The 27,089-nt window shown below is 45.8% G+C and overlaps 1 pseudogene; it reads left to right on the plus strand.

The window, feature by feature from the left end:
- Positions 1-22,278: 22,278 nt before the first annotated feature.
- Positions 22,279-23,129, plus strand: LOC142433860 (S-formylglutathione hydrolase pseudogene; annotated as a pseudogene).
- The last annotated feature ends 3,960 nt before the right edge of the window (positions 23,130-27,089 follow it).

Consider the following 27,089-nt stretch of genomic DNA (forward strand, 5'->3'; position numbering starts at 1 on the left):
TGCTTGCGAACCTGCACGTTGAGACAGTGTAAAAACCTTTGGAAAAGTAAACAGGGGACCACTCAGTCTCTCTTCAGGAGGGCTGAATGTCGCTGCGCAGCGAATCAACCTTTTTTTTTTGAACTTATCGGCTGTCTGGTTTTTTTCTTTCTGGGAACGGACAGTAGGCTACAACAAAGCCATCACTTTGCAGTTATTGATAAAATCCAAATACATTTTCTTGTGTTAACTATCATTTCCACAGATTCTTCCCTTAAAGCAGTGCTGCCTTAAAGTGAGCACATGGTTGATTCTGTCTCCCTATAGACGCATTCCTATTTGCTCGATCTCTTCCCTCCGTGTCATCTAATCCCTCTCATATCTTCCCCCCAATAATAGTTGGACATAGGTGGGTTTTATCGCCCAACCCTGGATTCAAAATGCTTGCCATAAGCCTGAATTTTTGGCTTGGCTACATTAATATTGTCATTAATTTTGCCTGGATAGCTTTCAATGTTTAAAAAATAACCATTTTTGTGCCTTTAGCTCTTGTGATTTTAATACAGAAAACAAAAGGGGGAATTGTGGGACACAGAAAGATCCCGTCCCCCCTCCCCCCGATTGTCTGCTACTTGCTAGCACATGGTGGGTAGGTCAGCTGCTTAGAAACTTTCTCTCTGAGAGCATCAGCTCTCCAGAGAAATCAGACTATTGTCTGTCCCACTGTGGGTGGGACCCACACCCTGATCATAAGGATAGTGATTATTTCCCTGGAGGGCCCAGAGAAAAGATCCATCCCACTCAAGGACAACCAAAGTTAGACTGCCATCTTGAATCTAGGATCCTCCCATCTTGTCACGTGTACCCCTAGCTCATCCCCTTCCTATTGTGTGTATACCCGTAGCAGCTAGCTCCAACCATTCCTGTCATGTGTATGCCTATTGGACAGCCCCTTCCTATTACATATGTGGTTACCTGTAATCGGGGGGGGGGGGGCTTGCATGCTCCCTAAAGATATATGAGCCTTGCTCAGAAATGTTCTCTCTCCTCCTCCCTCTCTCTGTGAGGATCTGGCTGCTGAGATCATGGCCATCCTGGAGATGAGTGTGCTACTGTGAAATGTGTCTGACTCCTTTGATTCTCTCTCCTATCTTCTATGACTTTACTGTGATCTTTATATATTATCACCATATAGTTGTGCCTATGAACCCTGCGATTGTTAGAGGCTGGTTTACTCTAACACATGCTAAGCTCCCAAGTTACTGACCCATCCTGCTGCTTGCTGCCTGTGGGCAGACTCTGCTTGCCTTGCCCAGGGAGTACTCTGCTGTCTTCTTCCTTGATCTTGGATCTGGCAGCCCACGTGAGTTAAAGGACTTCCAGTATATTAACTATTCCATGAAAGTCAGTTGACCTGAACCCTCTGTACTGCTGTGTGGACTAATTAGCTGTTATAGTCCTTTTAGCTGACCGACATTTTATATATATATATTCTTACGTGTCCCGGTCTCGTTTCCCTAGATTCCTGCCTAACACCCCACCCCCAAACCAAATCGAATGCTATTGAGTTGCTTCTGACCTGGTGATTCTTCTTGTAGGACAGAGTAGAACTGTCCCATAGGGTTTTCAAGGCTATGTGTCTTTTTGGAAGTAGACTGTCACATCTTTCTACCTTGGAGTGCCTGGTGGTTTTGAACTGCTGACCTTTGGGTTAGCTGCTGAGCACTTTAGCCACTATGCAACCTATTTATTTAATGTATTGCCACCTCATTTTTTCTGTCTACAAACCTGTCTCTCCTCAGATGTTGCTAGTGCACCAGCATTCTCTCTGCCCCACCTCCTCAGCCTATTCTTGGGGGGAGACACAGGGTTCCCATGAAGATGTAAGACAAGCCATGCTACATATGGTCTCTCCCCTGATCACACAGTGCCCAAACAGGGGAAAAGGGTATGCCCATCCCTCCCCCAAATTGTGCAAGTACTCCAACTGTTTTTGGACTCCTTGTTTCCAGTTGCAGGCTTGCTAAATATTGGAGACGGACAATCCCTGGACCCAAAGCTGCTCTGATTCTACCTAGCAAATCTTAAAAAGCAAGACTCAGACGGATCCCACTGCTCAAAGGTAAGTAACTTCAGTGTCTCAGAGCAAAGCCATAAAATTCTTACTCCAGTTAGGTGAGGCTTCATGCGCCTGTAAAGAATTAGACTTGGACACCCACAGGGGCAGCTCTACTCTGTCCTATAGGATTGCTAAGAATTGGAATCAACTCAATGGCAGTGAGTTGAGTATGTACTGATAAGACAAACGGAACTTTAGACAGATATTACTAAATGTTGACAGTAGTGAATGCAGAATCACAGGTCATGACTGAGCATCATTTTATTCAGTTCCCAAATTGTCTGCAATTACATTGAAGTAAGTAAGTACCTGCCTGTCTCTGTCCTAGAACCGCCTAATCTGGGAAAAACAAGCAACTCGGAGACTAGCAAGTCAGTTTTATTTTATGCAGTGAAACATTTAAACAACAGACGAAGCTTCCAAGGTCAGTGCAGGTGGGAAACCAGCGCTAGTACTCTAAGACTCAGCGCTCAGGGAAGGATGCACTGACTAGTAAGGGGAAGTGGGTTAGACTTCAGCCCTCTCTCTCCAACCGACTCTTAGTAGAAAACCGAGACACGAGGCACTGCATGGTGCGCACGGCCCTGGCGAGCTGGTCCAAGCAGGAGATGATGGCGAGCCGGAGTCGTTCGGGGTCCTCGGCGGTCAGCTGGCTGTGGGCGACAGAGAAAAAAATCCAGTTAAAGGTGCGAATTCTCCTCTTCCCTTCCTCAGCCCCCATCTAGGGCTGCCCACCCCCCGCCTTAGGCCAACCCTTGCTGGCACTCACACAGTCAGGACTGTGTTGTTCACCATCTGCTCCAGGTGAACCGGCCCTTGCCGATGGATGTATAAGAACAGATACTCTCTGGCGATCTCAGCCTCCACGTGAGTCGGGAAAGGCACATTGAGGGTGCTGGAGGAGAGACGGTCAAGGGACCACCAATACAGGTCTTTCTGGCTCTCCTGCTCCTCCGCAGGCCCCCCACCCTGGAATTGCCTCTTGGGGACCTCCCCCCTTCAGACCACCGCTCAACGGCACTTGATATCCCTTCTAGTCCCTCCCTGAGCCCCTCTGGTAGGATACAACTGGAACATTCGCCTGCTTGAAGATCTGTTGGCAGGTATGGCGGCACTACCAGGGGCAGCGGCATTTGTGGCCTGTTCATTTTGAGGCGCACTGCCCGCGGTGGCAGTCTCCTGGGGCGCATCCTCTGGGGCCTGGGGCGCGCCCTGGCCATTGGTCTGGCCCTTCGCCTCGCCTGTAGCACCCGCGTCATTGGTGTTTTGCATGGCTCCGGCTCTTCCGCCCGACTTCTGTGGCGTCTCTTCTCAGCTCCGCCCCCTCAGCACCACTGCGCCTGCGCCAACAGAACCCTTTGTGGAGACTATGCACACGCAACAAGTTCCTGCAAGCCCTGGGATAGGACACTGGAGACCCTGTAGGTTCTGAGACTGAGCCTTTCCTACTGAAGCTCTGCCCCTTAGTGTCATGGAACGCCCCCAATGCACTTGCGCAAACAGACGCTCGCTCTTTAGGGCGGGAACATTTGAATGTTTCCCGCCAGGCCCTCCGAGCCAGACCGGAAGGGAGAGGATCATGCAGTTTGAGGAGGATCCAGAAGCTCCGCCCATGAGTGTTCCCGGGACCTCAGTGCGCCTGCGCAAACAGACCCTGAAAACTAGGGCACATAACTGTGGCCTACCAGGTCCTCCAGGCTGTTGGGCACTGGAGAACTGTGGCCAGCACAGCCTGGCCTGGGCTGGGGATCAGGTACCTCTGGGACACGTTCTCTTACCTCTCTGGGGTCCCATGCCTTGACAAAGGTGGAGGGGTGGAGGAGGGTGGCTGTTACTGCATGGGACATTATTACTGTGTGAAAAAAACCCAAAACCAAACAACCACATCAGACGTAGCCATCAAGACATGCCATTTCCCAGAGCAGCTCCCCCTTCTGCCCTAGCTGCTCCCCTACGGGAAGGGGGGTAGTATGCAGTGCAGGAGGAAGCGGGGGAAGACCTTCCCCTGGTTTAAGATGATTCCTGCAGTGTAAACAAACCTGTCACAAGAAAGGACACTGCTCAGATTCCTACAAAGTTCACTGCCATCCAGTGTATTCCAACTCCTAGAGACCCTATAGGACAGAGTAGAACTGACCCTGTGGGTTTCCGAGACTGTAACTCTTTACTGGAGTAGAAAGCCACATGTTTCTCCTGAGGAGCGGCTGGTGGATTTGAACTGCTGAATTTGTGGGTTGGGTAACACACTAGCCACCCGGGATGCCTGCTCAGAGACTCCAGGTCTCCAATTTAGGTGGCAGACACAACACAGGTGTCGGGCTCCCTTGCAGTCAGGCAAGAATAGATGAGTTCTTGCCAGCAAGTTGTAACTCAGAGTCACGTGTGGTCCTTCTAAGCTGGCAAGTAGGAATTCCCCCTGTGTCCTCCTCCATCTTCTTCTTTGGGCTTGTAATTGGAATGGGGGTGGCTGCAGGAGTCCCAGCAGAGCTGTCAAAAAGGCTCAGTGGCCACTTGCTTTGATAGCTTTGCAGGAGGATTGATTATGGATAGGAAGACTTCATGTGATTCCTGTTCAAGGGATGTTAGTTTTGGTTGCTGTCGTTCAGTCTTAGAGTGATCCTGCAATCAGTGGGGGTGGGAGGTGGCTATAGACGCCCACATCGTTCAGCAGACAGTGCAGTTAAGGGCTGGCCTTCTAGAGGTTGAGTCTTCCATGGGTCCAGGCAGAAAATGGGTTCTTTTGTGGGCTTTTCCTCTGCTGGCGAACCAAGGTAAGTCTAAGTCACCTTGCAGAATATTGAAAGGACTGCAATTTATGATCTGTCTACCTAACAAGTTACAGTTTCAACCAAAACTGATACTTATGGGGAAAGCTTACAGTTTAAAGCGGTCAATTCGAAAGTGCACTGAAACAGCCAGCTTCTATTCTCACTGTTCTGTGCGAATGCTCTGTAACAGAGTCCCATCTAATGTTCACAACCTACTCTTGACACCTTGAAGCTCCTTATCCCCTCCTGCCCACAACTAGGAAAGTGGGTCAGAAAGCCTAAGTTGCCTCCTTAGGTATAATTGCCCAGAAAACCTTCTGGTTAAGAACCTTTTGATGTTGAGAGTTTTCAAATGACCAGAGCTATTTCTACTTGTTTTATAAAAGGCCTGTGGAGATTTTCCACAACAGTCTCTGCTTAGGTAGGTAGGTAATGTGTTTATAGAAATTAATCCATTTCTTCTAAATTCTAAAATTTATTGCAATACAAAGTTTTGTTATACTGTGTGATTATATTTTATTTCCATTGGTTCTGTTGTGATGTCACCCATTTCATTTTTTATTCATAATTGCTTTTTTTCTCTTCATTTCCTTTATCAGGTGCCTGTGGTTTATCATTTTTGTTAATCATCTCAAAGAACCCCCTGGTTGTCATGATGACTTTTTCAACAGTTCTTTTTTTCTACTCTACTGTGTATTTTTTCTTTTCTACTAGTGTCTGATATCGAACTAATAGTAGTTGTGTTAGTCTGGGTACACTAGACAAAAAATTCATAGACACTCATATGTGTATAAGAAAGAGCTTTATATACAAGAGGAATTGAATATTGAGAAAACATTCCAGCCCAGTCCAGATCAAGCCCATAAGTCCGATATTAGACCACATGTCCAATACAAATGTATAAATTCCTCTTCAGACTCACGTAAGACATGCAATGAGCCGAGTGCAGGAAGATCACAGGCCAGCAGTTGGAAAGTTTTGTGGATCCAGTGGTGGTGGAAACATCTCAATTCTGGCAGGGGTCTCCACATGGCTCCTCCAGCTCCAAGTCTCTAGCATAGCTCCATGTGTCTTGGCAGAAGGAATGTCTTGCAGGTTGTGTGTGTGTGTCCCACCTCCAGCAAGCTATTTATCTCCTTAGCACCTCCAAATGAGGTCATCAAGCTGAGATTTGATTGACAGGCTAAACTCAGACATTCACTCTTAAGTCTCAAGTTGCCAACAGAGTATGCAACTACCACAGCTTCTGTTCACTTTGTGTATTACTTTAATTAGAAATTTATATGTTAATTTTAGGTTGCTGTCTGTTGTTGACTTGCTATCCCAAAACTTCTTTTCATATTTTAGTACGGATGGTGTTTTTTTTCAGATTCCTTTAAGTTTTTTCCTTCACTTAAAATGATTGTATTTCTCACTTCTATATGAGAGATACTTTAGCTGGATATAACATTCTTGGTTGCCAGTTGTTTCCCTTTAAAGATTGAATATATTAATCCATTGCCTTTTGCCTGCATGGTTTTGATAGAAAAATCTAAACATCCTAATTTATTGACCTTCATAGATTATTTTTTTCCCTCTTTTTTCCAGTGTTGCTCTGGAGTTTTTCCTTTACTTTGATGTTTAGAAGTTTGCCTATGATGAACTTTGCTGTGGTAATTATCCTCTGGAATCAATTCTCTTTGGAGTTTTCTGTGCTCCTTGAATCATTATTTTGTGTTTCATCACAATAATAGGGAAATTCTCCTTTACACTTTTTCAATTATTTGTAGTTAATCTTTCTACATTTTGATAGTGTCTCATAGAAATATTGGGTTTTCATTGGCTTTTTATCTTTCTTCTTTTTTCTCTCTCTTTCTTTTGATTGTTTAATCTTCTTGTATTTAGTCTGAATACATTTGTCCTTGAAGTCAATGATTTTCTGATAATTTTTCAATCCTGATGATTTTTTCTTTCAAAGAACTATTTTTTTCCTAATATTTTATTGTTTTCCTTTTGAATTTATATGAGGAGTATTTCAATTGTTCCTAGTTTTCATGTATTTAGTGCACTTGGTCTTGTCGTGCTTTCCAGAGTTCCATTTTCCTCTGTTCTGTGTTTCTCATTTCTACCCAATGTTCCTTCCAATAGCTTAAGGGAGTTGAAGAGAATCACCCCAAAATCCCCCATGGAGGATCTGAAGCTTTCTCCACCCCCCAAGACCTGCCCTGGGTCCATGTCCGTATACATTCCTGCCAAATGAGTTGTTTTCTCCTATATCTCCAGATACATAAAAAAATTGACTGCTACTTTGGAAGCAACCCATTTTTTAAAAAAAGCTTTGGTCTCCAGGAATGTCCACAAACGTATTGTAGTTTTCAGAGAGCCAATGATTACAAGGCACTCTGGGTCTAGGCTGCTCCAAGTTGGTGTCAAAAGCAGGAACTATAGCCCCTAAAGAAATCCTACTTTCAAAGCTGGATTCCAAGTCCCAGGGAGTGCTAGAAAATTATCAACTCATCCAACATGAAGAGGGAGAGAAAATAATGTATAACACACGTCTGCACAGCCACTGAGTGGCACTCACTGACTGTCAGTCTGAACAGGGCTCACATTCTAATAGGGTGAGGTTTAAGAGATTTCAGGTGAAAACACATTGAATCCTGGGTCTGGCTCCCATGCTTATCTTCCCCTGACACTATGCCCGCTCACTCTCACGATAGTTGCGGGCCTTCCATTTTGTTAAGCTGCGCCTCCTCTTTACCAAACGTGACATCCTTCTCTGGGGACTGGTGTCTCCTGGCACATGTCCAATGCATGTGGGATGAAGGCTCTCCATCCTTAGTCCTAAGAAGCCCTCTGGCTGGACTTCTCCCTTGACATATGCTTTTGTCCTTTTTAGCACTACCACATGGTACTTTCAGTATCCTTCTTCTGAATCATAATTCAAATACCTGTATTCTTTTTTCCAACCCAGGCCTTAGTCCAACCCTCTGTTCCACAAAGAAGTGATGACACCGTCCTGTGCAACCTAGCAGGCTGTGACCAGAAGAGTCTGGATTTGCGCTCTGGAATCCTGAAGGCAAGAGCTTGACTTATGGGCACATGGAAGCAGTTGCCTGCTCTGAAACATAGAGATCAGTGGTCTCTGTGACAGGGACCAAGAAAGCATTCACATGGTAACTGTGAATGACTTGGAACTTCCCTGTGGTTCTGGGGAGGTAGAAGCTCTGCCCCTGAGTCTAGGAAGTTAATAGCCCTGTTTCTGGGTCTTAGAAGATGGTAGCTTCATCCTCTGGATCCCAGGAGTGTTTGAGCCCTGCCCTGCAGTCCAGCAAGTCATTACTCAATCTTTGGGGCTCTGTGAAGCATTGGGTCTGCCTTCCAGAACCCACTAAGCAATGGCCCATCTACTGGTACCTGGGTGGCTGTGGTCTATCCCTCTGAAAGCAATGTGGCCTTCTCCCAGCCATTTGTCAAATTGAAGGACTTGGGCCCCTTGTCTGGTAATCAGATAGGGGTTTGCCCCACACTCTGGAACCCTAGGGTATATATTCTCAAACTCTGAGTATCAGATGGGCTGGACCCTGCTCGCTGGTGCCGAGGGAGGCAGTGACTTTGCCATTTACAACTCTGCTCTGAAACAAGGATGTGGTTGTTCCACAAGCCATAAACCCATAGTGATGGTCTTTTCTGCTAAAGCTGAAGAGGACAAGTTCATGTCACTAAGCGGGTGACTATGCCCTCTGAAATCCAGCAGGCTGGGTATCAGAAAGTGTATTCCCAGGAATATATTACTCAGGAAATGGGGACCCAGTCCTCTGGAGCACAGGAGGCTGTGGCCTTGCCTCTTGGAGTACTAAAGGGCTTAGCCACACCCTCTGTTACACAGCATAGTTGTGGCCATGCCGTTTTGAATCCAGGAGGCTATGGTCTGGCCTCTTGGAGTTCAGGTGGGCTTACCCTCTGTCCACTCTTCCTCTTGAAAATGTTGGTTCACTTCCTTTGCCTCGTAACTACTTTTCTGGCTCTTTTTTCCTCCTGTAGCCTGTGGCATGTCCCTATTAATCCATTGTGGTCATAATTAAGGCTCTGGGACCTGGATGGTGGCACTCCTGATTGTGCCACCCAGGAAGACAAGTCCTTGCCTTATTGCAATCAGAAGGGCTTCACCCCGCCCTATAGTAAGTTGGGAACATGTTTACCTTTCCCTTCGGAACTGAGGAAGCAGGATCCCCTGTACTGAACATCAGAGAGGCCTGGTCCACCCTTTTCCTCAGGTAGGCACTCACATGGTCCTCTGGAACCCAGGAGGCCTTCTGTAGTTCCAGTGCTTGGATATCAGAAGGGCCTGGCTCTACCCTCTGCCTATGTGCTCAGGGAGACAGTGAAGGGTTTGGCCCAGCCCTCTAGTACTGAGAAGGTGGTAGCCCTGACCACTGAGACCTGGGAGTCTGTAGCCCTGCCCTCTTTGTCACTGGATCGCCTAATCCCTCCCTGGAACTCAGAACTGTACACTCCTTTATATGGTCCATATCTTGAAGTGAGTTCACCCTGCCTTCTGCATCTAATAGCGCAGTGACCCTGCCTCTGGTACCTGGGTGGCAGTGGTTCTACCCCCTGTATCTCAGGAGGCTGGGTTCCTGTCCCTTGTGTTTTGGAAGGGCTTTGGGCAGCAGGCCAGTAGCCATGGAGGCTGTGTTGCTGCCCTCTGGAACTCACAGGCTGTGTCCTCATCCCTCGATCTCCTTAGAGCCATGCCCATGGTGGTTGTGCCTTCGCCCATTGCAACCCAGAAGCTTGTGATGCTCCCTTAGAACCCAGGGTGTGATGGCCAAGACATCTGACGTTACTGGAGTTGGTGACACCATCCACTTGGAACTGGGAGCCAGTGAATGAGCCGACCATTGAACTAGGCTGCCTAGGGCTGAACCTATGAGCCAAGAGAATGCTTAGCTGTTCTGAAAAATCAGAAAGGATTGCCTGCCCCCTCCCCTTTCCCCCTGTTCTGGCACGCAGCTGATTCATAGCCCTGACAACTGAACCTACAGGGCAATAGTAACAGCCATGGTACTGGGGAACCTTTAAGGCCAACTTGTGCAAACCTGGGATCCACGTCACCTCCCCCACTCGTGGAGGCAGGAAGTCCCCAAGCCTTCTCACTCACTGCCAGCAAGTCAATGCTGACCCTTGGATTTCTTAGAGTGTAACTGTTTATGGGAGTAGAAAGCCCAGTCTTTCTCCCTTGTGGCTGCCGGTGGTTTTGAACTGGCAGTCACACAGATAGCAGCCCAATTGGTAACCACTTCACAACAGGGCTCCTCCCATGCCTTCTTGTACTCCTGAAATTCAAGAGGCAGTGGCCATACCCTTGAGACCTGAAAAGCACTGCCTCCTTCCTCTGTAAACCAGGAAGCTGTATCTCCATTTGAAAAATGAGTTTCTTTATGTGATCTTTTGCTTGGGTCCTACGGAAAAAGAGAGAGAAAGAACACAGCTTAGAATATCTTTTCTCCCCGTGCCATGAAGCACTGATACAGCACCCTTTGTTACAGTAGCCCTAGTCCTTGGGAAAAGTGAAAGCCCTGTTGGCATTGTAGGGGACACATTGGGCTGTTAATAACACGGTCAGCCATTCAAAACCACTGGCTCCATCGGGGGAGAAAGATGAGGTTTTCTATTCCTGTAAAGATGTACAAGCTGATAAAGCCGCAGGGGCAGTTCTACTTTGTCTAGTAGTGGTGCTACAACTTGAGTCCTTTGGAGAAGCTGGCAGTTGGAGCCCAGAGAAGTAGTCTGCAGCAGACACCTCCCATTAGGGGGCGCTGTGTAAGAAATAGAAGCCAACAATGGCCCTTGAAATGGGATTGGTCCGTTGTTATGGAAATAGGGTGTGTAAAATCTACCCAATAGGATTAAGTCATTTGACTTATAAGCAGTGAGTCTGAGTGCAAGTCTCACTTTTATGAAGACGATTCTGTTGACCAGTGTGTCTGTTGGAACGGATCCTCTTCAAGCACTTAATAAAACATGGAGGCACATAAAGGTATAACACTTGAGCGGTGGCTGGAGAATGAACCAGTGGTGAGACTGGCTACCCTTTCCTGATAAGAGGCAGCTAGCTGCTCTGTGGGCTTGCTAATTCACAGGGCACGGGAGCTGATTGGCCATGACTGCTGGCTTACCAAAGAGTTGATGGGTCTTGGCTGGGCACTTGCCTGTGAAGGTGGGTGCCCCGTGGCTAAAGGTGTTTACAGGCCGCCTGTCGGAGCATCTGACTACACCAGTCTCACTGATTCACAGAAAGAGCTGGGTCCTGAGGGCCATAAGATGAGACTACTGTCAGCAGGTAGAGGGGAGCCTCTGGTCTCCTTTTAAAATCTACCTTTCTGTTCCTCAGAGCATCTGACCCCCCTGCAACCAAGGGGTGAAGTTTTCACATCCTGGATATCAGAAAAGCTTAGCCCTAGTGCTCTATTCCTCAGAGAAATGGGAGCTCCACCTGTGGAACTGCTGAGGCTGCAGTCCCGCCTACCATGGTGAGGGTTTGACCTGAAGAGACTGTAGCTCTGCGCCTTAGGGAAGAGGGTTGTGTAGCCCCACTTTCTATTCCTCAGCCAAGTGGGCTCTCAGCTCTTCAGAACTGAGGTGGCTGTGTCCCCGCCTTTTATAGTCAGGTAGGGTGGGATCAAGCCTGTCTGATTTCAAAGAGGTAAGGACTTGGCTTCCTGGACCCTACATTGTGCACTGTTACACAGCTCCCCAGGCCCGGGTTATTGGCTTTGTGGTGCCACAGGAAGGTTCCACAGGATCAGAGGGCCGGCTATGAGACAAGGAGGCAGGCCATCGCTATGCTAAGGAACATTAAGTAGGCAGGGCTAAGCAGACCTGAATTCCAGGATGGGTGGGCACAGCTCCCTTAGTGCCAAATGGTGGAGTTAAGCCCTGCTTTTCTTCAATCCAAGGGGCCGCAGACACCTCAGCTTCAGAGGGCTGGGTTCCCAGTTTCCTGAGGATTAGGGACCTGGAGATATGCCTTTCTGATAGCAAGCCTGTGAAGAGAGACTCCTGAGTCAGAGGGCACAGTCACCTGACTCTGAGGAGCAGCAGGTCGGATTTCCAGGCGGCAGGAACATGGCCTCCTCAGCTGTAGCAGGAAGGACCATTCAGTCCTGGAGAGTCTGATGGCTCCAGGACCACATCCTGGTTTCTAGAGCAGGACTTAACATCCTGGGTGGTAAATGGCAGAGCCTCTGCCTCCCTGGGGACTAGAGAGCAGGACGAACGAAGCCCACTTGAGATCCAGGACTGCAAGGCAAAGCCTCGTGGATTCCAGACTGCAGGGCAACTCCATACCAGCGAAGTGTCCAGGCCCTGGGAAATACCAAGCTGCCTCAGTCCCAGAGGCCAGGGCTATCCATTTCCCGAGCAACTGAGAGCATGAATAACACCCACACCTCCATCCACCCCAAGCATCGGGCTATGGTATCCTGGTACAGGAGGGGGTTCAACACTTTCCTGTAGAACAGGAGGCAGAATTAAGACCACCTGACTCCAAAGGGTGGGACCACAGCTACATCTGTTTCAGGGGGTGGGGCCCCGGCTTGGCTGAGGAACAGAGTGTGGGACTATGCTACAACCTTTCCAGTTAGAGGGCAAGGCCCCCACCACTCAGTGGGATAGACGTTGGGGTGTCTGTGTGTGGGGGGCAGGGATCATTGGGGGTGTGTGTGGTGGGGAACCCTCTTCAACCTTAAGAGGCGGTGCCAAAGCATTCCAGTTCCCTAGAGCAGGGCCCCCCCCCCCACTTCCCTAAGGAATAGGGCACTGAGATTAAACCTTTTTGATTTCCAAGAGACATCACCTCTGGATTAGAGGAGACATAGTCACTTGATCTGAGGAATAGAAGGCCAGGATGCACCCCTGTTCACACGGAGAACATTCTCATCTCATCCCCCTGAGGACCCACCTCTTCTCAACCACCTCTCAGGCCCAGACTCCATCTAGCTCACACATGACAGGCTCCTCTCACCCCACTCTGGACAGAATGCTCTTCTCACCCCACTCTGGACAGAATTCCTCTCAGCTCCCTGCTCCCCCCCATCCTCCCTCCTTTCCCAGGACGGGCTCCTGTCCAGCAGTTCTTACAGACCCGGCTCATCCCACACCCAGGACAAATTTTCTTTTAGCCTTGGCCCCTCTTAGTTAATGTGCAGCTCATGAAGCTCCACCCAGGTCCCAGGGGAACCCTAATGTGAGAGCCAGCTTGGTGCTGAAAGGCCTTCAGCTTTTCTGCTATACCAACTCCATAGAGCTAGGACAAGGTGTCCTGGGCCTTAGCAGACTGGTCACAGGAACCTGGGTTCCACAGGGTAGGGCCACAGCCTCCTAGAGTACCACACAGTACAGTGACCATTTTCTTTTCTGGCTCCAGAGTAGGGTTCATGGGCTTCTAGATTCTAGGAAGCAGGACTAAGAAAGCATATAACCCAGGGATGGGGCCATTGCTTCCTGGATTTGAGACACAGGATGATATAAGGAATGAAAATAATAATCTATAAATTATCAAGAGCTCAGGAGGGAGGGTGGGGGAGGGAGGGTGAAAAATGAGGAGCTGATATCAAGGGTTCAAGTAGAAAGAAAATGCTTTGAGAATGATGATGGCAACATATATACAAATGTGCTTGACACAATGAATGCATGGCTTGTGATAAGAGCTGTATGAACCCCCAATAAAACGGTTTAAAAAAAAGTCTAGCCACCCTTGCCTCTGAGGAGCACTCTGGCAGTACTTCTTCCAAACCAGATTTGTTTGTCCTTTTAGTCCATGGTACCTCCAATTTTCCTCTCCAACATTCAAATGCATCGATTCTTCTTTGATCTTCTTTATTCACATACATACGAGGCCATTGAAAACACCATGGCTCTGGTTAAGCACACCTTAGTCCTCAAAGGAAGATCCTTACTTTCAAATACTCTGAAGAGTTCTTGTGCAGGAAATTTACCTAATGCAGTACATTCTTTGATCTCCTGGCTGCTGCTTCCATGAGCACTGATTGTGGATCCAAACAAGACAAAATCCTTGACAACTTCAGCCTTTTCTCCATTTATCATGATGTCACCTATTGGTCTGGTTCTGAGGATTTTGGTCTTCTTGGCATTGAGTCATAATCCACACTGTAGGGGGAAATCCTTCCTCTACACCAGCAAGTCCTCCTCACTTTCAGTGAGCAAGTTCGTGTATCTGCATAGCGCAGGCTGTTACCGGACCCTCCTCCAGTCCTGATGCCGCATTCTGCTTCCTATCATTCAGCTTCTCTAATGACTTGCTCAGGAAGTCGAAATCCTTGCTCTCTGGGACTATGGAGCGTGAGGCAATTTGAAGGGCTTGGGCCTGTGATTTCGTAGTCAGATGGACTTTTACCCTGAGATCTGGAACCCTTGCCAATGTGCTCTGAAGGTGGGCTAGGTAGTGCTCTCTGGTGCCCCAGGAGCCAGTGGCTCTGTCATTCATGATGCAGGAGGTCGGACTCCTGCTCTGGAACCCAGGATGTGGTCTTCAAGCCAACTGACACTCTAGGAGTTGGTGGTCCTTCCTGCTAAAGCTGAGGAGGCCAGGTTTGTGCCACTTGGAAATCCGGCCTTGCATTCTCCAGAAAGCAGGTGGCTGTGCCCTCTGCCCTCGGGTCTCTATTCCTCTGGAAAGTGTTGGCTCCACCCTCTCAAACGGAGGAGCCTGCTGCCCCGAGTCATGGGGTTCATCTGCTCTTAATATCCCTGCCCACTGTTCCTCTTGTCTCTCATAACTAGCTAGCTGGACCTCTTGTAGCCCGTGGCATGTTCCTATTGAGGCACTAAGCATATAACACCTGGGAGGGTGCCCCTGATTGTAGAGCCCAGGAGACCGAGTCTTGGCCTCTGCGAAATGAGAAGGGTTTGGTCCTACCATACTGTGATACGGCAGGTGATCAGCCATCCCTTTGGAATGCAGAAGGCCTTGTCCCAGGTTTTAGAAATCATAAGGTATTGGTCAGGCCACGGTTCTCAGGCAGGCAGTAATCTGGTCCTCTGGAATCCAGTAGGCCAAAGGTATCCTATCCTTTGGAGAGCAGAAATGCCCAACTTTGGATGCCTCTGGATTCCTGTAGGCAATAAATCTGTTTTTGGGGCCAGGGAGGCAGTGGCCTCTCCCACCAGTCCCTAGAGGACGAGTTCTCTCTGCTCTGGAACCCTGGAGGCTATATTCTCACCTCTTGGAGTTAAGGAGTGCTCATCTCAGCCCTTGGGAAAGATAAACAAATCAGTACGATGTGTCAAGGGGGTGACCAAATGATAAGGTATTACATGCTAAACTAACTTCATCTGCCACAATGGACTTTACATTCTTCTTCTTCTGATAGCAAGGCTTTTTTTTTTTTGGAATGGGTACAACCATGGATCCCTTCCAGTCAGTTAGCCAAATTTCTGGGCAGAGATGAGTATGTGCTCCCTGGACTTTATCAGCTTGTGGAAACAATTCAATTGGCATCCCATCGATACTCAGCCCCTGGTTTTTAGCTAATGCTATCAGTGCACTTGAACTCCTTGCTTCATTCCCATTGGATCTTGCTCACATGCTACCTCCTGAAATGGCAGCATGTCGACTAGATCTTTTTGCTCAAGTGACACTGTGTTCTTTCCACCTCCTTTTGATGCTTCCTGTATCATTAACTTGTCTGTCAGTTGTACTGTGGTAACTTGTGTGTTGTGATGCTGGAAGCTATATCACTGGTATTTCAAAGACCAGCAGGAACAGCCAAGGTGAGCAGAGTTCAGCAGAGCCTCCAGACTAAGAACAGTAAACTAAGAAGGGGTCATCTGTCCACTTCGGAGGCTCTAGCTGCTTAAAAGCTGATGCACAGCTTTGAAACATTGTCAGGTATGGAAGGCGTAATGAATGGAAGCAGCACATTATCAGAGATGGTGCCAGAGGATGGACCTCTCCGGTGGGAGGGCACTCTACATGGGGCTGAGGAGGAGCCGCTTTCTGGCAGTGAAGTCGACTGTGGGCACCCGAGTCGAGTCAAGCCTGTGGGAGTAGAGCCTTCTGGATCTTCCTTTGCCCATGGGGTGAGACTCAATGTAAAGAGAAAGAACTGGCCAAATGTGCTAATGATCCAAATTTGGAATATGCCAAGTCTGAATCTAGGAATATTGGAAGTCGTGAGAAATACCATGGAAAACTAAAAGATCGATGTCCTAGGCTTTAGTGAACTCCAATGGACTGGTATTGGCTATTGTGAATCATATGATGTAATATGCCGAGAATACCACTGTCAAGAGGAAAGACATTGGATTCATTGCCAAAAAGACATTTCAAAATCAATCTTGAAGTGCAAGGATGTCCGTGATAGGGCTAAAGTTACCAACTGCCTAAAAGAAATCCAATCAATACAGCCATTGTTCGAATCTGTGCAACTAGCAGCCCAGCTGGTGCCGAAGGAATTGAAGAACTGTACCAATGTCATCCATCTGAAATTGACCAAACCTGCAATCAAGATGGATTGATAATTATTGATGATGGGAATGCAAAAATATGAGTGCAACAGTGACTATTTCAGTCAGCGATCCTGCCTCTTGAATTTATCTTACTAAAGAGCCTCTCCTGCACACAGTTATGCCCAAGAATTCCATTTCCTCCCTCCAGTGGGAGAAAAGAAAGTGGGAGCAACTTAAAGGTTCAGCAATGGCATCATGTTTTTGCCACGCTGTCTCTCCCTCTTGCTCTTGTTCTTCTTCTCCTACATTGATGGTAGGTCTACAGTTGCCATTTATCGGGCACCCACAAAGCAAGACATTTGAATCCGAGGCCAAACACTTCCAAATCCATAACTTTGGGACAGTAGTCTCCTGCTTCTTCTCACACTAAGGCATTTCAGATTTAAGTTCAAGAGAGTGTTACAGTTCCATCTATCTGCTACCTGGGAGTTTCAGGTAAAGTCCAATTTCCGCTGAGGGGTTTCCATATCAGATCTTTCTGGTGTGGCCTAGGAGGATGTTGTGTACCTTTAAAGGAGTGAGTCCAAAGTCCCTGTTGTTTATAGCATTCAGCCTGGGTCACCAAGGGCTGGATCAAGACTAGGCCAAAAGTGTCCCATTAGGAAGATAACCCGGGGTATAGTCTCCCCTTGGGGGGCCTCTATAAATAATGATAAGCAGCTTTTTACAAGTTTACATTGTCCTATCTGGTTCAACTGCCTACAGAAGTGAAACCACCTTCTCTGAGAAAGACATGGCCCTCCTTTTCCCCAACCTCTGAACTTCACTTTCCATCAAGGTTCACTGAGGACCATTATAAGAGTGTTTGCTGAACAATGTTACATGGTGGAACTGATTGTTTCTATCCCACTCCTCTCAATATGAGCAACTAACCCCAGCTGAGGTGAGGCCTCCCCCACCAAATTGCTCTTTAAGATGTACCAAGTCCACAGATGCCAACATACAACTTGGAGTCTCTCACTGGAATTTTGAGAACATATCAAGAATAGATTTGACGAATTGAATATTAGTGACAGAAGACCTGATGACCTGTGGGAGCATATAAAGACCATCCTTCATGAAGAAAGCAAGGGATCATTAAAAAGAAAGAAAGAAAAGCTCAAAGTGGAAGTCAGAAGAGACTCGGTAACTTGCTATTAATTGCAGAGTAGCTAAAGCAAACGGAAGAAAGCATGAAGTCAAAGAGCTGAGTAGAAAATTTCAAAGGGCAGCTTGAGAAGACAAAGACAAATATTAGAATGCAAGATTCAAGGACCTAGAATTGAAAAACCAACAGCGAATAACACACTCAGCACATCTTAACCTGAAAGAACTCAAGAAAAAATTCAAGCCTCGAATTCCAAATCTGAAAGCTTCTATAGGCAAAATATTGCCTGATCAGGAAGCGTCAAGAGAAGACAGAAAGAATACACAGTCACTGTACCAGAAAGAACTAGTTGACAGCCCACCATGCCAGGAGGGGGCATACGCGCAAGAATCAATGGTGCTGACGGAAGAAGTCCAAACTTTCCTGGATGCATTAGCCAAAAACAAGGCTCCAGGAATTGATGGAATACCCATAGAAATGTTTCAGAAAGCTGAAGAAGCACTGGAAGCACTCACTCGCCTATGCCCAGAAATTTGTAAGACAGCTAGCTACCTGGCCAACTGACTGGAAGAGACCACTATTTGTGCCCATTCCAAAGAAAGGTGACCAACAGATTGTTCCAACTATGGAACAGTATCATTGATATCACATGCAAATAAAATATTTCTAGTGATCACCCAACAATGGTTGCAACAATACACTGACATGGAACTTCCAGAAGTTCAGGCCAGGTTCAGAACAGGCAGTGGAACAAGGTCTACTGTTGCTGATGTCAGAGGGATCTTGGCTCCAAGTAGAGCAGTGGTTCTCAACGTGTGGGTCATGACCCCTTGGAGGTGGGATGTCAAAAGACCATTTCACAAGGGTCGCCTGATTCATAACAGTAGCAGAATTACAGCTATGATGTAGCAACTAAAATAATTTTTTGAAAAAAAAAAACAGAAAAAAAAATTTATGGCTAGGGGTTCACCACAACATGAGGAACTGTATTAAAGGGTCATGGCATTAGGGAGGTTGAGAACCGCTGAAGTAGAGAATGCCAGAAAGATGTTTACTTGTGCTCCATTGACTATGCAAAGGCATTTGCCTGTCTGGGCCATAATAAACTGTTGATAACCTTGAGAAGAATGGGATTTACAGAGCACTTCATTGTGCTCATGAGGAATTTGTACACGGAGCAAGAGGGAGTTGTGCAAACAGAACAAGGGAAAACAGCATGGGTGAAAATTAGACAAAGTGTGCATCGGGATTGTATCCTCTCAGCATACTTCTTCAATCTATAGGCTGAGCAAAGCATCCGAGAAGCTGAATTATATGAAGAAGAGTGTGGCATCAGGATTGGAGGAAGGCTGATTTTCAATCTGCCATTTGTAGATGATACAATCTTGGTTGCTGAAAGTGAGAAGGACTTGAAGCACTTGCTGATGAAGATCAAGGATTGTAGCCTTTAGTGTGGATTACCACTCGATGTAAGGAAGACCCAAATCCTCACCCTTGGTACAATAGTGAACATCATGATAAATGGAGATAAGGTTGAAGTTGCCAAGGATCTTGCCTTATTTGGCTCCACAATCAACGATCTTGGAAGCAGCAGTCATGAGATCAAAAGATGAACTGCATTAGGTAAATCTGCCTCACGAGAAGTCTTTATAGAGTATTGAAGAGCAAGGATGTTACCTTGAGGACTACAGTTAGCCTCTTCCAAGCCCTGGTAATCTCGGTTGCATCATATGCATGTGAAACTAGGACAATAAGTAGTGAAGACCAAAAAGGAATTTATGCATTTGCATTGTGGTTCTGGAGAAGAAGATTGGAAGTACCCTGGAGTGTTCAAAGGACAAACAAACCTGTCTTGGACAAAGTATAAAGCCAGAGTGGTCCTTAGAAGCAAGACTTGGTCTCACCTACATGGGATATTTTGTCAGGAGAGACTAATCCCTGGAGAAAAACATCATCTGAGGTAGGGTGCAGTGGTGGTGAGAGAGAAGAAGGCCTTCGAGGATTTGGAGTGACACAGTGGCTGTTATCAATGGTCTCAGACGTAGGAACAAATCTCAGGCACAGGACTGCAGTGTTGCCTTCTGTTGTGCTGATGTCACTATGGTTTGGAGCCAACTGAATGGCAGCGAACAACAACAAGGGAGTGATGTACGGGTTGTAAGCATTAAGCAGGCACAGCACCTCCTTGCTTGGGGGTCTGGATGAGATATTAGATGTCCTGAGAGCAGAAGGCTGTCTTGTCTTGGTTTTTATCTTCATAGGAGTGCACTGATGCAGCATTTGTCTGTAGAGAATAACTACCTTGACTCAGCATAATGGTTTCCAGGTCCTTCCATATCATGATGCCTTTGCTGTTTTCTAGAGATGCATAGGATTCCATTATGTGCCCATACCAGAGTGCCTTTATCCATTCTTCTACTGATGTACATTTGGTGTGATTCCTGTTCAAGGCATGTTAGTTTTGGTCGCTGTCATTCCAGTCTTGGAGTACTCTTGTGATCAGTGAGGGTGGGAGGCCGTTAGAGACACCCACATCGCTCAGTAGACAGTGCAGTTAAGGGCTGGCCTTCTGGGTCCAGTCTCCCATATGCCCAGGTGGACAATGGGTTCTCTTATTTCTCTTATGGGCCTTTCCTCTGCTGGAGAACCAAGGTAAGTCTAAGTGACCTTGCAGAATGTTGAAAGAACAACAATTTGGGATCTGCCGACCGAACAAATTGCAGTTTCAACCAAAAAGGATACTCATGGAAGTAGCTTACAATTTAAATGGAGATAATTCTAAAGTGCACTGCAACAGCCAGCATCTGCACGACACTGTTCTGTGTAAATGCTCTGGAACAGTCCAATCTAGTTTTCACATCTGACTCTTGACACCGCCAAAACTCTTCATCCCCTCCTGCCCACTTCTAGGAAAGTGGGTCAGAAAGCTCAAGTGCCTCCTTCTTGAGTGGAAAGTTCAAACCCTGCCAGTCCCTGATCGTGGGTGGGTATGCTTATTCCAGCCTCGGCACAATAACCATCACCATAATAAAAGCCATCACCATAGCAACAATAGGCACGTGAAAGTTGGACATTGAATACAGAAGACCAAAGAAGAAGCAATGCATTTCAGTTATGGTGCTGGAGAAGAGTCTTGAAAGTACTGTGGTCTACCAGAATAGCAAACAAATATGTCTGGGAAGAAGTACATCCAGAATGCTCCTTTGTTAGGCAGGGTTTGCTAGAGAAGCAAAACCAGGACACTTATCACACACACACACACACACACACACCACACACACACACACACAGGTTTATACAGCAAGAAGACAGAGGGCTCAGTTCATCTCACTTTCATGGAACAGTTAATATAGTGAAAGTCCTTCAACTCATGTGTGCTGCCAATCCAAGGTCTGGGGTGGGTCAGCAACAGTCAGTAGAGTGGGAGCTTAGAGCAGGCCTGGTTGGGATGTCAACTCAAGCGATGCATGGGTGACAGGATCCACCAACCTCAAGCTTAAGTGATGTACATGCCAGCAGTACCACCAGCATGGCTAAACAGGTCCTGAAGGAGCCTCAAGCTCTAACAAGATCCGTGGATTGGCTTGGCCCACAGGTAGTGCAGCACATGGCTGAGGCAAAGAACTAGCTCAAGCTGCAGTATGCTGGTCTGATCACCAGAGAAGAGAGAAGGGGGTGGGCCTTGGAAAGCCATTTATCTCATTGTCCTTCAATCAAGCTGCGACCTGATTAAACTCTACCTATATGTTCCTATTGACTTAGTTGGCACAATAAATCTACCTATCACAGCTCCTTAGAATTGAGGATGGTGGGACTTGTCATCAGGAGAGATCAGTCACTGGAGAATGCCATCATGCTTGGTAAAGTTGAAGGCAAGTAAAACAGAGGGAGGCCCCAAAAGGAGGGAGGCCCTGGGACAATAAAAAATTGATAAGATGATTGGTGCACAGTGGCTAAAGCAATGATCTCAAGGGTAATAACAATTGTGAGGTTGGCAAAGGATTGGATAGTGTCCCATTTTGTTGCACATAGTAGTGCTATGAGTCAGAATTTATTTGATGACACTTAAAGACAGCAACAATTAAAAAAGAAAGAAAAACATCTTGTCTTTTCCTATTCAGATGATACACATGTGGCATTATCGACACAATATCCAAAACCAAATTTTGAGTGGTGGGAGGGGCCCATCAGCCTCAGTAATATGTTCACAATCAACAACGCTACAGGAAGGATGTACAATAATGTCTGTGATAGGATTATATCTACGTGCGTATAATGAAATCCAGTTAATGCAGCTATTATTCCAGCTTACACTCCAACCACTAAAGCTAGTGGTGAGGAAGTTGAAGAATTCTACCAGCTTCTTTTGTCTGAAACTGATCAGATATGCAACCAAGACACATTAATACTTTCTGGTGATTAGAACATAAAAGTTGGAAACAAAAGAGGAAGGAACAATAGTTAGGAAATATTTGATGATAACAAGCTAGAGATTGTATGATAGGATTTTGTGTGACCAATGACTTCCTCATTGCAAATACCCTTTTCTTTTTTTAACAATTTATTGGGGCTCATACAATTCTTATCACAGTTGCAAATACCCTTTTCAACAACATAAATGGTGACTATACTACATGAACTTCACTAGATGGAACACACAGAAATCAAATTGAATCCATCTGTGGGAGAGATGATGGAGAAGCTCAATCTCAGTAGTCAAAATGTAGTGATAAGGACATATCATTTTGGTCCTCTGTTTCCGCTGTCATCATAGGATCATCTATCCTTTGGTATAGACGAAATAGAAAAGAATGGTATTGAAAATGGTTTTCAGCAACAAGTCCTTTGGAGGCTTCCAGAAAGTGTTTGAATGTGACAGTGTTGAACTGAGCTGCAAAATTAAATTTGCTATCTACTTACCACCAAAAGCAGAAATTGCAAAGTGCCTGGCACTGTAGTACAGAACAAAATTGTATATCAAAATTGGGCTATCATCCAGCAGCTTCAGAGACGGCTTTGTTGTCGATGTCCAGATACCAGCCGGCGTGGCTGCAATATTCACAGAGAAGATGAGAGCTGGGACTTTGGCACCAAGGCTGGATTTTATGTGGACGCCACTGAAGAGCCTTGGATTGCTAACTAAAGAATGTACTTCATTGTAAGGTAAGAGCGTCCCCAACTCATTAATGCCAATTTTCCAGTGAATCCTCAAGCAATGCCCATTTTTAGCCAGTCCAGGGGAGGCCATGGAGCTCTGATTTGTGCTTTGAAGAATCCTGGGAAATGCAAATCAGTTTTAGCATTTGCTCCTTTTTGCAACCCTGTGCTCTGTCCTTGGGGCAAAACGGCCTTTAGTGGGTACTTGGGATCAGAGCTGAGTAAATGGAAGGCTCATGATGCTGCTCATCTAATCCTATCCAGGTTCTCAGCTGGACATCATGCTTGATCATTAAAAGATGACCAGTTCTTTTCAGATGGACAGTTACTTCCTGATAACCTCAGAGCTGCCTGCACAGAAAAATCTGTGTGGCTTTTAGATTGCAATCACAGCTACTACTTCAACACAACCTTGATTCCCGATCACATCAGGCATCGTGCAAAATGCCGGAATGCGTGGAAGATATCAGGCACTAGAATCTCTTCAGAATTAGAAAGGTTATAAAGAAAACAAATTACAGAGGAAAAAAAGATAATTTCAAAACAGCGCACTTCATAATTCTGATAGTGTTTCATTCTACAACCAAATCTCCTGAATACATATATAGAACCTTTAAAAATCATTTTTAAAGCAACTCCTGATTCTGCCACAGCAGCTTCTCTGATGCAGGAGCTATAAGGGAAAAGCTTCTTCCAGTGCAGGAGATAAGGGAAGAAAGAGCTTTTCCCCAGCAGGACAGCTTCATTCTGTCCCCAGCAGGACAGTGTTCATGGGCCTGGACCCCTGGCAGTGTCTGGGAGCGAGTGGGGTGCAGGAAGGAGGCCTTGAAAAGCCTTTCCCCAGGGAACTGACATAGTTGGGGAGATCTGCATATAAGTAGGTGTGTGTGGGCGGTGGGGGGAGTGGTGAGAGCCGACATTTTCACAAGCCAATTCCTGGCGTTAGTGAGGAGCCCACAATAACACCTAACGGATGTTGTTGCTGATAGGTGCCATCGAGTCGGCTCTGACCCATAACGACCCTGTGCACAAAATGAAACTCTGCATGGTCCTGGGCCATCCTCTCAATTGTTACTATGCTTGAGCCCATTGATGCAGCTACTGGGTCCAATCTATCTCATTGAAGACCCATCTCTTTTGTGCTGCCCTTCCACTTTATGAAACATGATGCTTTCCAGGGACTTGTCTCTCCTGACAGCATGACCTTATACTGTTTCCAAGACAACTCTGTTTGTTCTTTTAGCAGTCCATGGTCTTTTCAATTTTCTTCTCCAGCACCACATGTCAATGTGCTGATTCTTTTATGGTCTTCCTCATTTAATGTCCAACTTTCACATGCATATAAGGCACTGGAAAATACCATGGCTTAGGTCATGTGTACCTTAGTACTCAAAGTAACATCCTGGCTTTTCAATACTCTAAAGAGGACTTGAACAGCAGATTTCCATAACACAATGCATCATTTGATCTCTTGATTGCTGCTTCTATTATAATTGATTATGGATCCAAGCAAGACAAAATCCTTGACACCTTCAACCTTTTCTCCGTTTCTCACACGATGTTACCTATTGGTCCAGTTCTCAGGATTCTGGTCTTGTTTACATTGAATTGTAATCCCTACTGAAGACTGCAACCCTTGACCTTCATCAGCCAATGTTTCAAGTCCTTACTTTCAGCAAGAAAGGTTGTGTCATTTGCATACTACAGGTTGTTAATAAGACTTCTTCCAATGTTGATGCCACATTCTTCTTCATATAAGTCAGCTTCTTTGATGCTTTGCTCCACATCAGATTGAACAAGAATGGTGAGAGGATACAACTTGGACTGACCTTTTCTGATTTTAAACCATGCAGTATTCCCTTGTTCTGTTCACACGACTGCCTCTTTTTTTTTTTTTAATGGAAAGTGTATTTGCTCAGTACACCAAATAGGATGCAGGCACTGACATGAAAAATATACAGAAATATGTAGATCAACATAAAACAGTCATTTAATTTCAATGAAGGGAAATCTCTGTAGATGTTATGACAACATACTCCAGAGAAAAATCTTCAGTTGATTATACATTTCAATAAAATAAAGGGAATAGGTTAAGTGGAAGTTAGCTTGTGAATTTTTCTTAAAATAAAACTCCAACTTTATTAATCCACGCCAACTAAACACAATAACTAAAATCTCAACTAAGCGCAAAAGGAGATGAAGGAATTAGCTTTTATTTGTTCCAACAGTCCAGCCAAAAATAGTCATTACCATCCATTCCCCTACAGAGGGGTCACAGGGAAGAGATGGGCCAGGCAGGGTGCAGTATAGCACCGATGAAACACACAACTCTCCTCTAGTTCTTTGGTGCTTCCTTCCCCGCATGATCATGACCCCAATTCTACCTTACAAATATGATTAGACGAGAACATGCACACTATTACAGACAAGAGCCTGCAACACAGGGAATCCAGGATAGATAAACCCCTCCGGGCCAACAAAAAGAGTAGAGATACCAGGAGGATTATGGGAGGGTAGGGGATAAAGAGGGAATTGATCACAAGGATCAACCTATAACCCCCTCTCAGGGAGATGAACAATGGAAAAGTGGGTGAGGGGCGTCGGAGGATGATGTAAGATATGGAAAAAATAATCTATAACTTATCAAGGGTTCGTGAGGGAGGTCAGGCGGGGGAGGGAGGGGGAAGAAATGGGGAGCTGATATCAGGGGCTCAAGTGGGAAGAGAATGCTTTGAAATTATGATGGTGGCATATGTGTAAATGTACTGGACACATTACAAGAATGTATGGATTGTGATAAGAGATGGAAGAGCCCCCAATAAAAGTATTAAAAAAGAAATAATGTAGTCATTACAAACACAGCAGGCAAACTGTAGAGCGACTGATCTAGGACAAAGTGCTGTACTGAATTTCAGTCTAAATTGTGCTAAATGTTTACCATCAGTATGGCGCATTTTGGTCCATGTGCGGTTTAACGCCACGACAGATCCCAATTTGTTCCAGAAACACACAGATTACTGTTACTTCTCTTGTTTTTAAATATATATACATATATTTTTAAAACCCAAGTATACTTCCACACACAAAGGCAAGATTTCTCTGGAGTAAGTTACAGGAAGTAGTCCTGGGTAGCCTGAGTAACAAGAGGCTCTCACGATGAGGTGCTGGGTCAAACTGAAGGAAGGACTTTGTTAAGATAATTTTTTGGGGTCTCACATCAATTGTGTCAAGCATATTTGTACATATGTTGCCATCATTATTTTCTAAACATTTACGTTCTATTCGAGCCCTTGGTGTCAGCTCCCCTTTTTCCCCTTCTTCTCCCCTTCCACCCTTGTGACTCTTTGATAAATTAAAAATTATTATTATTTTGTGCCATGTCAACCGCTGTCTCCCTTCATCCACGTTTCTTTTTTAATCATTTTATTGAGGGCTCTTACAGCTCTCTTTTTTTGCAAATAAATTCAATATTTATTTACTAGCACTTTGAAAATCACTTTATTGGGGGCTCATACAGCTCTTATCACCATCCATACATACATCCATTGTGTCAAGCAAATTTGAACATATGGTACCATCATCATTCTCAAAACATTTTCTTTCTACTTGAGACCTTGGTATCAGTTCATTTCCCCCTCCCTCCCCTATGGACCCTTGACAGTTTATAAATTATTATTATTTTTCATATCTTACACTGACCAATGTCTCCCTTCACCCACTTTTCTGTTGTCCGTCCCCCTGGGAGGGGTTTATCTGTAGATCATTGTGATCGGTTTCCCCTTACTCTTCCCACCTTCCCCTTGCCTTCCTGGTATCACTACTCTCATGGTTGGTCCTGAGGGGTTTATGTGTCTTTGATTCCCTGTGTTTCCAGTTCTTACCTGTACTATTGTACATGATCTGGTCTAGCTGGATTTGTAAGGTAGAATTGGGATCATGATAGTGGGGGGTGGGGGAGGAAGCATTAAAGAACTAGAGGAAAGTTGTATGTTCCATCATTTCTGTACTGCATCCTGACTGGCTTGTCTCCTCCCCTTGACCCTTCTATAAGGGGATGTCCAGTTGCCTACAGATGGGCTTTGGGTCTCCACTCCACACTCATTCACATGGATATGATTTTTTTCTGGGTCTCTTACAACTCTTATAATAATCCATACATCATTGTATCAAGCATATTTGTACATATGCTGCTATCATCGTTTTCTTAACATTTACTTTCTATTTGAACCCTTGGTACCACCTCCTCTTTTCCCCCCTCCCTCTCCCCTTCCCCCTTATGACCCCTTGATAAATTATAAATTATAGTTTTCATATCATTCACCAATCGCTGTCTCCTTTCACCTACATTTCTGTTGTTCATCCCCCTGAAGGTGGGGGTTATGTGCCGATCATTGTGATTGGTTCCCCCTTCCTCACCTCCTCTCTCCATCTTCCCCTTACCCTCCTGGTATCACTACTCCAATTT

This window comes from Tenrec ecaudatus, chromosome X, assembly GCF_050624435.1.
Source record: "Tenrec ecaudatus isolate mTenEca1 chromosome X, mTenEca1.hap1, whole genome shotgun sequence".
Taxonomy (NCBI): domain Eukaryota; kingdom Metazoa; phylum Chordata; class Mammalia; order Afrosoricida; family Tenrecidae; genus Tenrec; species Tenrec ecaudatus.